Source organism: Etheostoma spectabile, chromosome 4, assembly GCF_008692095.1.
Source record: "Etheostoma spectabile isolate EspeVRDwgs_2016 chromosome 4, UIUC_Espe_1.0, whole genome shotgun sequence".
In the NCBI taxonomy this organism is placed as follows: Eukaryota; Metazoa; Chordata; class Actinopteri; order Perciformes; family Percidae; genus Etheostoma; species Etheostoma spectabile.
The window spans coordinates 28804946-28818670 of NC_045736.1; the positions used below are offsets into that span (position 1 = coordinate 28804946).

The window sequence follows — 13725 nt, forward strand, 5'->3', positions numbered from 1 at the left end:
GAGAGAGAGAGAGAGAGAGAAGGAGTTGATATGCATGAAAGGCTCCCTGGGCAGAATCCACTGGGGTTGTTGTGGTTATATGGCCATTGGGACGCTGGATATTATCTCTAGATTACTCCGGAAATTCCTTTTTAGCAATTTCAAAGCATCATTTATTATACCTGAACCATAAAATGTAAGAGTGAAATCAGTTGTTCAGCCGGAAGACATGTCTCCTTTTGTTGGTGGTGGGGAACTTGGATGGCAGCTTATGGGTTTAAGAAAGCACTGAAGTGGCAAAAAAAAGGTTAAACATTACATTTTACTGAAAAGGTTTGATGGTCTCTACGACTCTGCCCCACCAGTGCATGATTTGTACTTTGTAGTCGTTTTTACTAAGTGCTTTGTCGTTGACATTTGCTTCAGTGAAGGTTCCTCGAGCAGGTAAGAGTAAGATATTTTCATTAAGGTATTGAACACAGACGTAGTCTTCAGGATCCTTTTAGGGCACAGTGACTGTACATTCACTGTCTGCCTGTAACCCAGAGAAACCATTTAAGTATTCAAGTTTTCATTACCAGAGATTTTTTATGACCTTAGACATTCCCACAGAGTGCATCCGCATCATTTAGTAGTTGTTGATTTGTTCTGTCCACAACTGATTCTCTTGTACAATAACCAGAGCCAGCGAGACGCTCAGAGTACAGGAGCCTTGACGTCAGCTAGACTGTCTGTAATCAGTGAAATATTGCTTACCTGCATGTGCCAGGATGTTGAAATCGTTCTTTTTTGTGTCATATTTATGGCTTTTTATTGTGCATAGAATAACCATCAACTCACTTTGATTGCTTGGTTGGCATTAGAAATGTATACTATTGCTGAGATGACTGGATGGGAGTATCTTCCAACTCAAACCAGTGTCATAGTTTACATACTTTTCAGTTAGCCTTTAGCACTGTTAAATGAAGTGTTAAGGATAGTAGAGGCCACCATTTTTGGTGAAAGTCTCCATTTTTAGGACAATGATAACAATGTATTGAAATGAATGAGAGAGTAATCTCAGAAAAAAGGGCTCCATGAGTGGCTTCCTCTAGCGGCCATTGTAATTAAGATGGGAAGCAAATCAGGAAGTGTACAGGTAAGAGTGCCAAATTCCGCACCAGGAAGCAGGTTTGGATGATTGATGGCTCAAACAAACGAAGGAACGTCATCCAGGGGACCAGGGTTTTATGTCTCGTTAGAAAAGGAAAAGTAAACGGCGAATTTCTTTGTCATGTTCTCCTTGAAGTAGTAAATGAATGTTCTGATTTTAACCCAAACCACAATCTTTTTCTAAACTTAACCAAATAGTTTTGTTGCCTAAACCTAATCAAACCGTACTGTTTTACATTAACAACTTGTTTCCAACCACGACCATAACGTTTAGATACGAGGACGGAAAATACTCTCGTGGGTTGTATGGGCGCATTAATTTATAAAATGCTCTTATGGTCACATTAGAGCAGGGGTCTCAAACTCAACTTACTTGGGGGCCGCTGCAAGTAGAGTCTGGGTTTGGTCTGGGCCGCATCAATTATTCCAAAAAACCCTAATTTCCTCAAAAAAGGCGCGAACTGCCGGTGCTTAAACCCCTAATCTGATATGGTTGGTGCATTTCACAACAACAGACATCACATTGTCAAACCTCAGGCATTTGCCACAAAGGGTACTTAGCTAGCTTGACACCGTTACGCCGCTGTCAGGAGACTACTACGGTAGCCCATAAGTGCCATGCAGCATGACAAAAAGTTTCAGAATGCGCGGGCCGCACTTACACTTAACTTTGATGTCAAGTAGGGGGCCACAAAATATCATCCCGCGGGCCGCAATTGGCCCCCGGGCCGCGAGTTTGAGACCCATGCATTAGAGTGTGGCAATAAACAATTTGTACATTGTTGTTTATTATGGAGGACGTTTTGCGTTAAATTGGCATCAGATCATCCAGCCTCAACAGTAAAATAGTGCATGTGTGTCTGGCATGATAACAGAAGATACTGCAAGCAATTTCACACATACTATATGGGCCTTTCACAAGTAGAATGTATTTCATTTCTTTTAAAGATTCATGTTATTGAAACTGTCAAATCCACACTTTCAATGGTTGTGGCAACACTTAAGACACCTGGGACATAGTTGTGTTATTCCTGAGAAAAAAAGGTAGTTTTTTAGCTTTTGGAGCGTGTACAGGGACTGGCTGTCAAAATATAACACTTACCATCACATTATGTAGACTGAACTTTTGCACATGGCATGAAAACCTCATTTTCATACAGAAAATGCACTAGAAGAGGTGTATATGGACATTCTGTTAAAGGTTTTGCCATTGCATCATGAAAGTGATGAAACGGTACCATAAGACCTTAATAATACACAAGACCAGGGTTGTGATTTGATGTCAAAAAATGCCGGAGGTTTTTTCCAGATTGATGCTGCCTTTTTCCATATTTTTGTTAGGAAACGTCAAGTTTGGAACAGTTGGTGAACTCTCGGTATTCAGATAAATATTACCCATGTGACCCAGAGCATCAAAAAATGACGATAGCAGTCGCAAGAATTAGTTGAAAGCCACGCCGCGTCTGACTGAGACTGAAGGAGACTTTTTGCGTCAGTAAGAAAAACCAAAGGCCCCTTGACCAAGCTGGTTTCAGTGAACTACAGATGTGTAACATGATGAAAAAAGTGCTGGTCAAAAATCAACAAATGATTATTTTGCAAGGTTGATTTGTTCTTGGTCTTCACTGGTATGTGCTGCCTCCAGCAACTAGCCTTATACGACTTTCATGTGTGTATATCAAGTCATATAAATGGAAGCATGACAACCTTAAACTGAGTGACGAACTCACTCAAGCACTGACTGAGTTTAGCTTTAAGCAGTGCAGTTGGTGATTGATTGATTCGTGTTTTCCCCTCAGGGCTAACCGTAGCTGCACGCGCTCGCTGCTGAGATCGTTCAATAAAACCTGTAAACTCAACTCGACCTGACTCGGCTGTTGCTGATACCAGCTCTTGTACATACTCGCTGCCCTCCACACTTACCGTAATGCTGAACTGCTGCCGGCAACCTTAAAAAAAGTCCAAAGATACCCCTTGGGCAGGAGCTTACCAGATTTGTTCATGAATTTTGAGTGCTAAATGCTTGTTAACCTGTTAGCCTGTGGATATTATTTCAAAATCTCTGTAGAGTTTGGTTGACAGACAAGTGCCTGTTGGTGTTATTCATATTTATGTTCTTAAAAATGCCTAATGTGTTTTTAACTTTTGTCTTCATGTTGTTGTTGATGTGTTGAGTTTTTTTTCATTTTGGAGCTTGTATAGCAAGACAAATTTTTTCAAGTTTTATCTTATCATTTATTTAATATGATATTGATTTAAATACTTTTCTACCTCTCTAGGTCATTTCTTATTGCTGGTACTGTCATGATACAACATAAATACAAGCTTTATGTAACCTACGGTTTAATATTTGGAGAGGATAATGAAGCATGTTGCTTTACTTTCACTCTATACCTGCATATCATAACACAAATACTGTAAAACTTGTAAAAAATGAAAATAAAAATAAAAAAGTCCAGTCCTGGGTGAAACGAGGCAACATAACAATCAAACTTTCCAGCACTGGGTTTAAATGGCCAAGTTAGGTTATTTGTCTGCTGGGACTATAAAGTGTAGTGTTGAGGATAACTATTTTGGAATAAAAAGGGGATGCTGAAAACCAGAAGCTTTCCCTTACGTTCCATTCTGCTGACAGAGTACATTAGAGATAACCTAATCTCTGTTAAAGACCTGTTTCTTACCCTGTAGGACCTCTTTTTAGTGATGCAGTGGAGTTTCCAGATCTGCAATTAATTTGGTGAAAACAAAAGTAACAAAAAAGAATGAAGGCCAAAACTGCTTAACGATAAATAATATACAAGTTGTAATAACTCAGTATTATCTTTTAAGTGCCTTCAAACTGCAATACATAACGCCAACCAAACTTAGTTTTGTATAATCACACAGGATGTTTATTATAAACAATAATTTTACAAAAGAATCCTTAAGATTGCAGTCACTGAAGTTTTCCATTTAATTTCCATTGATAAGACATAATTAGCATTATTAATTTGTACACTTTTCTTCAGAAAAACTATTTTCTTCAAATTAGTTTCATAGAAGAAAGCATTCTTATCTCTCCTTCAGTCCTGTGTGTTTCACTTTGCAAACTCAGTGGCAATGGATTTGACTTCCATCTTTGCCATCCCAATGACAAATATTGTCATTTAAAGAAGTTAGTTCTGAAGCTATGTAATAAAAGAATGAAGTCAGCATTACGTGGTAAGCGTTTTGATTTTTTGACACTTTTAATGCATTAGCCCTCTCATTACACAACACATAACATATTCAAGCCACAGCTCCATCTAGTTTAATCAAGGTGATTGACATTGTCATGTCAGCATCAGATAGCGTGTTCAGTGCAGCAAGTGATAACTAAAAATTCATTGAATTCTCAACTCACAGTCCTTATCATGGCCAAACAATGCTGCAATTCCCTTTCACGGTGTTGCAGTCCATCCATCAGAGAGCACAACAGTCTTCCGTTATGGAGCTGCAAGAAGCTAAGCCCAAGGTGAATTCTCACAGTGTAAGAGTCTGGCCCTCATCAAGGATGTGTGGCTTGTACACAGGCCACCATTTCCCCTCCTCACCCCCTGCTTTGTTTAGAGGCCTTGGGTTGGCGTACGGTGGATGGAGGATCCATTTGAGATAGTGACAGCAGGCGTAGACCACAAAGCCATGATGGGGAATTTATGACATATGCATTGGTAAAGCTTGTAGCAGGGAAAGCCAGAAAGGAGAATTACCAGGTACACACTGTCACAGCCTCACTTTTGCAGAGCAGAGACGCACCTGTACGTACAACCCGACCAACATTCACAACAATGCCGACGCAGACGGGGACATGGCAGCTGTGCAATCTCATTTTCGGGGTCTGGGACTCCCACCACTCCCAGTGGCATCAGGTTCATGGCAAGAAAAGACATCTGCCATGCTGTCTCTTCATCTCCTGCGGGGTTTCACTGAAAAGACAAGCAGTCTGTAGGAAAAAGTGACAATATTGTTTCAGATAATCAATTACAAATCGAGTTTAAAGCGTTAAACGTATGACTCTTTAGTTACATGTGCATCAACTGTTGCTCTGAATTTGCTAAATATCTCAAATTTAAATTGGACGCCTATAGTATACATCGCTGTACATGGAGACACTGTATAATGAATGAATGAGTAAAGAGACAGTGGCCATGACCTTTACATATTGCATCATCAACCCATTAATAATGCATTCTGTAGCACTTTGCTCGGTGCCATTACTATGTTTCATATTGGGAGTTGAAAAACAACAACAGTTCGTTCTCCTACTTTTGCTTGCCAGCTTTGTCTGTCAACCAGACCTTAAGGGCCTGTTTAAAAATTAATGAGCAGTGCTTACACTGTAAATAACTGCTGGTAATGCACCGTGGGTTATTTGAAATGTAAAACCTGCTGTCATGCTTTGATTATCTATGTATCTGCCCTGAGCACAGATCTGAGCATGTAAGCAGTGTTCCATTCACTGTGGTTGCTGGCTGACTTATTAAGGCTCGCTGTCATTTGTGAGTATGTTAAACAGTTCCTCTGAGTTCAGAAGCAATGGGGTTACTGCAATAGCAATTTGAGGGCACTTCATTTATATACACAACGTGATGTAATTCTGAAGAGGTCATTTTTTTCTCGGACTCTAAAGAAACACTCAACAATATATGCTGATGAAAATATGTCACGGCCGGATCATTCCTAAAGCATCTCATACATCTGTTCTGCAATTTCACAAGAAAACGTTACAGCTATAGCTACATTCATTCATTCAATCAATCAATCATTCATTCATGTTATTTTTCTAATATCCAGACACCTTTTTAGCAAAAAAATACATGCAGGGAACAGAAAAATAGTTCCAGCACTGTGTGATCAATCAGTGTGTCAGTCCTCATTAGTTTTGTTCTAGATGCACCCTTAAACAAGCCTGGCCTCATGTCTTTGTAATTGTGTGTCTAACTACTGATACCAGGCTCCTACCCAGTGAATAATTAATTTGGGTAAATTGTGTTGCTATAATTTGGATTCCTAGTTTCATGGTCACCCTTAGTCTAAATAGGACTGGAAGTCTATTCTCTGCCCCATATCAATTTTTCATATGCAGCCATTTTTCCTTAGGGAACAAATGTCATCTCAACACTGGATACTGGAGTTTTCTCATGTCCCCGCACCATTCCACTGGTATTTCCTGGACACTGAACAACTTGGGGGAAAAGACTTGGTTTTTCTTACTTTAAAAAATGTCCTACTTCTCTCTGTCATGTTACTTTGAACAATTGGGCGGCTTGATCTCACAAAACTATTTCTCACACACACACACACACACACACACACACACACACACACACACACACACACACACACACACACACACAGGGATTTTCAGAGCACACCCACCCTGCATAAAAATCATCTCAAAGCTTTTTTTCCCCCCATTTAATTTCCTCCAGTTGCTACATTTCACCAGCGGCCACAATTGACCCTATGTGCAACATGAATGAGATTCCGTGGCACCTGATTATCAACCTGCTTGATGAGTCTGGGCTCTGCCTCCCACCCATATGCAATTTGGAAAAAAACGAGTGAGGCTTGCTCCAGATGGTCATGCCCTTTAGAAGTCTCTCTCTTCCCTGTAATGGAGCGAGTTGGCTCTTACTCCCCAGACTGAGTGCTGGGATCAATCCAGGCGGCTGCTGTTAATGAGCCTCGGTGTTCCCTCCTCTGTCATGCAGGGGTTTCTGGCTTGGCGTATACCTTGCTTCTGTTTTAACTGCCCGTGTTTCTGCGTGGGATCAGACAGGGAATTGTGAAGCAGATTGGCCTCAGTGTAACCAGAAGCTTCAGTCTGTCCCATGCTTTCTTCAGCAATGACTGACATGCTAACCTATGGGTGTGTATACAGAACTATTTAAAAAATTCTATTGTTCATCTGAAGAACAGCCAGTGTAAAAGAAAAATGTTTGAAATTGATAAGTTAAAAAAACATCCATGCACATATTATCATTAAAATTGAATTGACGGACATTTAAGCAAAGACATAAAATTGTTAGTACTGATTCCCTCCAAGCAAAACTGATACATTTTGACAACCTATTGCACAATGTGACTTTCTTTTTCTTCTTATTATTATTATTATTTCTACAATATGGCCACAGAACAAGCTGGAAACACAGCATGGGATATATTATCTCTAAATACAGTTGATATGAGAAACATCTTGGCAAGCAGTTGCCTTACACATCCAGCAGGTACGAAGCAACGTTACCTTCATTTGGTGGCCAATGTTCACCCAGCTCTTAGCTCTGTTTTGTCTTTAGCTGCTAAGTGCTACACAATGTAAGCACTCTTCAAGAGAGCCATTAAAATCTTGGAGAAAAAAAAGGGTCTCATTTCATAATGCAGAATGCCACCCACCCTGAGCCACGGTTCTGCTCGAGGTTTCTGCCTCTTAAAGAAGTTTTTCTTTGCCTCTGTCGCCTAGTGCTTGCTCATGGTGGGAACTGTTGGGTTTCTGTAAATAACATCACAGAGTACGGTCTGGACCTGCTCTTTATGGAAAGCGCAATGAGATAACTGTTGTTGTTATTTAGCGCTACATACATTAAATTGAATTGAATTGAATGGAGTCACTGTAGCATACTGCGAAAACACAAACTATTGAGTTTTGAGAATTTTAAAATGTTTATGTATGCATGTTTTGTATATAACATCATTGTGCCCCTCCCCACACTAATCTTTCAAAGATCTGAGAGTGGTGGTAGTACAAGGGCCTCCACCAAAGGGGACTGTGTAGTACCTTTTAGGCGCATTACTTTTGGACAAACTGTTTTTTCAGTAAAGGGAAATAAATATTAGAATAGCCTACCCTCCACAATGAAGGGCTGTTCCACATACATCAATTTTAAAACTCATAAACTCAAAGTTGCACTCACTTTTACCTTTTAACAACTCACACATTTCACTATGTGTGACCATTACATATGCTTTTGTATTTTGTCTTGACTGTTGTTAGTGTTTGTCTTGCCTCTCAAACTATGAGGGTGATGCATGCTTTTTACTGTTTTTATGTTTTTTTATAAATCTGCCAAGGGACAATAGATGAAAATTAGCCATGGTGCTATCTCTAGCATGTTTACATTGTGTACTTGTACTGATGTCCATTACTGTCCCTATCTAAATGAACTATAACTAACTTTGTCTGCATGTTGTTTTGTGCAGAGCATGTAGTGAACGGTGGGTTTAAAACAGCTGCCTGCTGCTGAAAACGGTTGATGAGAGCCATGAGACTGAACCAAAACAGTAAAGTTCCAGGCCATAAAGCCTACACTCACTACACACTCCTTAGAGCTAAGGGAAACTGCAGAGTCAGGTGATCATTTTCTGTGGGCTCGTCATAACGATTGACTGCTTTCACATTACACATACTCATTTGCTTTATTGTGCATGCGAAAATGTCGATTTGTGCTGCTTTAATGTTCACAATGCTGTAAAAAAACAAACACTCACATTAACAACACCCTCAGTATGCGTTACAAGATGTAGCCTTAGAAGAATGAAGCATTTTTTAAGCTAATTGGCCCCATACTGTTTCCCCATCAGCTGCATGCAGTCGCTACATTGATAGGTTGCCTTTGATATACAGCGTGGGACACTTTTCACTTTAGAACTGGTAATGCGGTGCAGTGAGGTCTGCAGAGTTACCTGTCATGACCTTCATGATTACTAACCATTCTTGGGTGCTGGGTTAGGTGTCCCCCTAGTCTATATCCACGACGTTCCACTTACAGGATTGTTCCGTTGCCGCCGATAATTCCAGTCTGAGTTTTTTTGTTGCAAGACTAAAACAACGTTTGAACATACACATGTTCCACCAAGACAAGTTCCTTCCCAAGGCTGTTTTGCAGCGGCATGGTGGCTCTACTTTTACAGACAGCAAAAGCATGACTGTTTGGACTGATCACGGTCAGTAATTGCCCCTTTCAAGAGATGACGACAGAGCTGGAGTAGATGTCACTTTGTGTCAAAACACTATAATAGTCTATAATTTGTTATGACAATGGCTTTGGGACAATACATATTGTTACTGTTATCACATTTGACTGCCTTCCACAGGATAAGTAACATTTCAGCATTTAAAAGATGATTCTCCTCTTTGTGCTTGGGAAATGTGTGCGAAGAATATGGCTAACATAGAGCAATTATAGGACTAAATTTGATTAAAAAATTACATTTTACCCATGCTTGAGGTAGAAATATTGTTTAGTCAGTTGGTCCATGACTTTGGTCCAGTCCGACATCAGGCATTTGATGGATTGCTGTGGAATTTGGTACAAACATTCATGGTCCACAGAGGATGAAGGCTCCTGACTTTGGTGACCCCCTGACTTTTCCACTAGCACCATTCTCAGGACAGTGGTGGTTTTAAGTGAAATGTCATAAAAACTGTTCAATGGCATTTAATGAAATCTGGTACAGACATTAAACCTCAGGATGAATTGTAGCAACTTGGTTGATCCCTTAACCTTCCACATGTTGCCACCATCAGCTAAAATGTGTCAGTACTTTGTTTTATGATAAAATACTTGCAAAATGAATGAGCCTCAGCTGTACTTTGTGTATTGTACTAATTAGCAAATATACACATGTCACCACGGTCAACATCTCTGCCTTACGTCAGCATGTTTGCACGGTAATAGTGAGCATTGACAAGCGTATGTTTACACGTTAAGGCTATTATTTTAATTCAACAAAACTATTGTACGTAAAGTAGATCAAGAGCAATCACATGCTGTGATTTATTTTTCAAGCTGTTGCTAATTGTTTTTCCAGATTGTCTCAGAGCCTGATTACAATTTCTCAGTCACCAGTTGTTGTAGAGACGGGAGAGAAGCTCAGTCGGCGGATCTGTTGCTGTGCTTCAACAGGAGGCCTTAGAGAAAATCTCCATCTCCCTGTCCCTCATTTTTCAACCTAACGTAGAAACCAGCACAGATATGAGCGCAGAAATCCTCACACGACAGGCTTCACATGGGATATGTGAAGCGTTTGTATCCCACCAATCAGAGCGTGAGAATGGTCGTACATTGATAAACGCGGCTGGAAACGATCGTAATTTAAATATCACGCCTCCCATATATTCTCGGTTTTGAGGCCTCGCCCCTTCTATTTACGACATGGCCAGACGTAATGCGGTGGAGGTGGAGATTGAAACCCTGACATCTCCGTTTAATTTGCAGTAACGTGTGTCCTATTTGGCAGCCTAAAAACTGGTATTAGGCTGTGGGAAGAATGCGGAATAGAAAGAGATCACCGATGCGCTCAACAGCATTGCCGTATTAAATCAGACACCAGCTGAAGTTTACTTAATTTATACATCCTAGACATATGTATGCTATTCTCCTAACAGTAATACATAGGCTCATATTGCAATCTCTTAGGCCTACATGTAGGTGTACCTTTATTTTTAATAAACACAGGGTAGCGGAGTTTATGCAGTTTTTTTAATGTGTTTTTTTCATGAGCCAGGCAACAACTGTGAGGAAGAACGCATGTCCTGTCCCCCCCCCCGCTGGACCACCACCCCGACCCTGTCACCTGACAGCAGAGGGGCTGGAAAAACAATCAAGATGCTATACCAATAAAAACCCTCAAAACTGGGCACCAGAAAAATAAACAACAAAAAAAAAAGAATAAGTATATGAAAAATGTCAAAAACAAATACACAACCATGGTCTTGGTTTTTCCCAGTTTGTCTTTGGATCCCGAAGGTTTCCAGAACACTTCTGTCCAAGTGAGGGGTTAAACATTGATGCTAAGTACATATGTGCTGTCACAGGCTGCCGCTGGGGACTGCATCCAACAAAAAACGCCCACACTGACATTTCTGTCAGCAGAATAATTCCGTTTCTTCTGATATCAGAGGGCATTTTGAGCAAAGACACCACCAGTATGTGTTTGCTCTCATAGCTCAGGTTGTGCAGACTCCCCGCGGCCAGGTCAAATCCCCCCCACTGCAGCTGCAGTCTCCCTTGGCCTCTCTCTGAATTGGAGTCAGGCAAACACTGTCAAATGTACACTGTAAAATGATCGTATCCATAACATCCTCTTGCTGATGGAAAGTAGCAAGGTTGCAATACAAATGAAGAGAACAGGGAAGTAGTAGCACTCTGCTGTTCCTCCTGGATACCAGTGATGTTGTACTGGAGCTTGAAAGTGAAGCAGATTTTATCTTTTTTTTAGATTATATTTCAGGGAATGACGTGCAGCAAAGGGCCACAGGTCGGAGCTGAAAGCCACGGCTGCTGCGTCAGGGAGTGCGCGCTCTATCAGTTGTATTGGCAGATTTTATCTTGGTCAGAGTTTGTTTCATCCTGTCTTGTCTTGGTGGTGGCCTGATAAAAGTGGCCCAAAAAAAACTTTGTTTGCTCCCTTCCTTCCTTCACACATGAAGACTCCGCTCCCTGAAGAGACAATTAGAGGGAGAAACCTGTGTTGCCTCAGCAAGCAAATAAAATTTTCAAAGATGTAATAACACAGACGTGTGACTTCAGGCAATCGAGGAAGCCATCGCAGACACATTACCAAGTGTTTTTCTGATTAAAACTGCAAAAGCTATAATAACATGACAAATGGTAGTGGGATTTCACACAATCAGAGTCATTATGTCATTATGAAGTTGCACATCCGTGTGTAGGAAAAGCATTCATGTGACCCTCTTCACGGAGCTTTCATACGGGGGTGTAGTAAAAGGCTAGGAACAGCTTGAAGTTTTAGTAAGTGTTAGAAGGTACTGTCTCTGTGGGTTTCTTCTGCCAGAAGAGGAAAAGGTTCCCCCCGTCCCCTGTGAAGCAATTTGTTGAGGCAGCATATAAATTACACAGCCAGGCTTTGGTGTCACTTTTTACCGACAGGTCACATCCCAGTTGAAAGGTCTAGATATAAAAAGCATCTCTGATTTGTCTATTTTCTCTCAAATGTTGCTCACGGTGAGTGAGAGGGCACGTTGTGAATCCTTACTAACAGCCACAGTGTACACTGCAGCACGCAGGAGAGGATGTGTGCACCTCATCAATGAGCAAGATCGTAGGACTGTTTTTAAATTGTCTTACATGTTCTTTTTTTTTTGTTTATTTTGAATGTTCATGCTTTTTATTCCTTATGTACTGTAAAGCCCTTTGCATTGCCTTTGTGCATGAAATGTGCTGTATAAATAATATCGCCTTGCCTTACATGTTACTCTAAAAAAGCTAAAGAAGAATAAATCATTAACCATACTTGCTTAACGTCAATTTCCTGCGATAATGCTGTGGGTTTTTTTCTTTTCTTCTAGTGTGCAACAAATTTTAAAAACTTAACCATTTGAGATTAAATAATCACAAAGTACCACAGATGTTCAGGAAGAGACACAAAGCCGCAGGACTCCTATATGGTACCAAAGATAAAATTACCATAAATTACAATTATGAATGTGCCAAGGAGTGTTACAAAGTAAGCCGGTGCTTTCAAACGCTTTCAACACACAGTAATGGAATGAATGGGACGTTGCCTTTTGGTATGCTTCTTTAGAATGGAAAAATGAAGAAAAAAAATAATAATAAATACAAATAAAACTAGAGACCATCTTGGGAAGGATCACAGCAGCCATGACATCAAAGTAAAGTGGCTGGTCTAAAGGATTTGTTTGGCGCCCTTGCTCGGACTTCACCTGTTTTCAAACTTGTCCTTTATTTTGAGCTCAAATACACACCTGGTTGCATGGTTACGACGTGAAAGAAAATCAAGTGCCTCTGTGGTAGTTCCCCACTACAGTATGTACTCATTTTGCCACGATGTACACACACACACACACACACACACACACACACACACACACACGCACACAAACACACACACACCCTCAGAGGGTGAAAACAATTCCACCGCCGCTGTTGCGGCTGGTAATGATATAAACTTGTATTGTGGCTTAAACATTAAAGTGGTTGAGAGCACAGGTCTTTGCCCTTCATGTTTTCAATTTTACCCTCGTTGCATGAATGTGATTATGCAAATGACAATAAGAAATCAAAAGGCAGCTGTCTCATTGTCACTACACAGTCAATCAGTGAGATTTGGTTGAAATTCAGAGCTTAACTGCCCTCTATATCATAACAGCAGCCAATTCAACATGCTAAGTCTTTCATTAGATTGTGAAGGGTGTCTGCCACCGCTTTGTGAAAGGCTGTTTACATGCAGACTCCAACAGCACACACGCATGCATACAGACAATCACATCCTTACAGTGTGTTGGTTGCATTACAACACTTCACTTTAATTCAGCTATCGAGCAACTGACACTGGAGCGTCTGGAGTTTTGATGTTTTGGTCAGAGACACCAGTCAGCAGCATGTTACTTAGGTGCCCTAAGTAACATGCTGCTTCACGAGTTTGGTGTGAAGGTGCCATTGCAGCCCATAGCGACTATAAGATGGGGCGGCAGTAGCTCAGTCCGTAGGGAGTTGGGTTGGGAACCGGAGGGTTACTGGTTCAAGTCAAGTAAGGAGTGTGGATTGGTGGCTGGAGAGATGCTGCTTCACCTCCTGGGCACTGCCAGGTGCT

The 13725-nt window shown here is 40.8% G+C and overlaps 1 long non-coding RNA gene across 1 annotated transcript in view; it reads left to right on the top strand.

Moving 5' to 3' along the window:
• Positions 1-13725, top strand: part of LOC116688124 (uncharacterized) — an 18735-nt gene that overhangs the window by 1773 nt on the left and 3237 nt on the right. Inside the window, exon 2 of the long non-coding RNA XR_004331715.1 lies at positions 20-24. This is a non-coding gene — a long non-coding RNA (uncharacterized LOC116688124). The remainder of the gene's footprint in view (positions 1-19; positions 25-13725) is intronic.